Source organism: Penaeus chinensis, chromosome 23 (genome assembly GCF_019202785.1).
Source record: "Penaeus chinensis breed Huanghai No. 1 chromosome 23, ASM1920278v2, whole genome shotgun sequence".
NCBI lineage: Eukaryota > Metazoa > Arthropoda > Malacostraca > Decapoda > Penaeidae > Penaeus > Penaeus chinensis.
Genome location: NC_061841.1, coordinates 18,106,730 through 18,109,229, shown reverse-complemented (window position 1 = coordinate 18,109,229; position 2,500 = coordinate 18,106,730). Strand labels below are relative to the sequence as shown.

The 2,500-nt window shown below is 27.0% G+C and overlaps 1 protein-coding gene across 1 annotated transcript in view; it reads right to left on the bottom strand.

Moving 5' to 3' along the window:
- The window catches only part of LOC125037691 (anoctamin-8-like), a 110,667-nt gene that overhangs the window by 72,448 nt on the left and 35,719 nt on the right, over positions 1–2,500 (bottom strand). The window lies entirely within an intron of this gene.

Sequence of the window (2,500 nt, the reverse complement as noted above, 5' to 3'; positions counted from 1 at the left end):
CATCTATTTGTGTTTTATTCTTTATTATCTTATTTATTTATTTATTTACTTATTTATTTATTTGTTTGTTTATTCTTTTTTTTTTTTTTTGCTGTGTGTTTTAGGTTTTATTTGTTTTGAATTGTTTATTGGTGAAGTGTTTATTCTTTTCGCAATGGGTTTGGTTTGTGTTCATTATTTTTTTTATTGGTTTAGCGTTTATTGTGTTATCTATGTTTATTATTGTTTTATTTGTTTTATATCTGAGTAATATTCATTGTTTTCTCTATGTGTTTGGCCTTTTAAATTTTATTCACATACCAATCCATTTTAAGTTACTGAATTAGCTTTTACTTTTGTATAGTTCCACCCAAGAATGAAGAGTTTACATAATACTTAACATTTTTTCCGTGTTTCTGAAAACTATTTCCTAAGACAAAACTCAGGGAAAACTTTTTCTCAACAAGTACTCAAGAGAAACACATTATATTTACGTAATATAAATATAAACCTATTATCATTGTCAATCGTATACAATATAACGATAAATTTATCCCCATATAGAGTACTATAAAAAATATACCCTGTGAATAAAACAAACTAAATTGAAGAATAACACACGTTTCATTTTCCATTTGGCTCTTGTTACACTTACTGAAAATACAGTACAAACAATTATACAAAACATTTACCATAAATCCCTAACCATATAAAATACACTACAAAATATAACCAGCAAATAAAATAAATTCAATCTAACAGTAATACGAATACGCGTTTCATTTTCATTTTCCTTCATTCAATTTAATTTTCTTTCGTTACACATACCGGAAAATACAGCACAAGTGTAGTGTACTCTTTGTGTCTCTATTGCGTCGAACAATACCATAACACTCGGAAATGTACAGCAGGAAAACAAACGACTCTTTAATTACAATTGGGTGGACAGTAATGCAGTTAATTAAGGACTAACGCTCATTTGAGTTAATAGGGAAACATGATTATAGCGGTTCTTAAATCACTGCGTAATTAAGGTTAATTAAGGGAGGCGTAATGATGAACGGTGTTATCTGAGGATTGGGATAATGGGATTTATGGTGATGGTGATGGTGGTATTAATGATCTCTATAGCAAGTATGCTTAAGGGTAATAATGATGATGGGAATAACAAAATAATTTCAAGGTAATGATAAATGATAGTTATAATGATAATGATTATTAGAAAGATACTGCTAATACTGATACTAATATTAATGCAACAGCAACAATAATAATAATGATAATAGGAATAATAATAATGATATCAATAATGATAATAATAATAATAATAATAATAATAGTAATAATAATAATACCAAAAATGATAATAATGATGATGATAATAATAATGATAATAATGATAATAATAATAATAATAATGATAAAGATAAAATCATAACAACAATAACAAATAGCAACCGCAACAACAACAATAATAATAATGATGATGATGATAATGATACTTCTACTACTATTACTACTTCTACTACTACTAATAATAATAATGATAATAATAATGATAATAATAATAATAATAATAATAATAATAATAGTAATAATAATAATAATAACAATGATGATGATAATAATAATAACAATAATGACAATAACAACAATAATTACAAACAATGATAATAACTTGAATTTCAGTGAAACAACCTATACCGATTTAATACACTCATCAATATCCCAATGCAACAACGCAATTTCAGTAATAAGCAGTTACGTCACTTTTACTGTTCAAGGTTCAAATTTACAGCACATTAAAAACAGTAGAAAATAGTGCATTATTTTCCCTTATCTTTCCTTACCATTTGTTCTATATTGTAGTAATTTTCTCTCTTTTTTGTAGTTTATATTGTCGATGTTATACTGGTTATCAGAAATTATATTCTTCGCATCACTATTATCATCGTTATTGATATCAGTGTGAGAGACAAAATTTCTTAAATTCATTGCCTGGCAGTTGATAGCATCGCAACCATAATTTAGTTAAAATGGTTGTTATTATCATGTATATATCTATATTATTATCATTCTCATGTTATTGTTACAATATTCTCCCCTTCCTTTTTATCAGTATAATCTTCCCTTCTTATTTCGTCTAGTTCTTAGATTTATTTTCTCATTTTGCGTTCGGTCCTTCAAAGCTTCATATATAAAACTGAAACACGCAGACACATCCTGAAGCATTCGGTACTGACAAATCTCTAATAAAACCCCAAATAATTCAAACCGAATGTTCTGCAATCGTTGGTTATATTGCATTGTGATGATGCTTTATTTGTTGCGTTGTCCATGGATCAGGAATGAATTGATTAGATTTCGGGGATGATTCGAATCTGTGTTCGGATCACCACCGCAGAAATTAAAGGAATTATAGAAAATGGGTGAAAATAAAGAAAATGGGTTTTCTAACAACAGAATATCCGTTTTCTTTTTTAAATTATATGGTAGACTTACACTATGTATACATATTAGA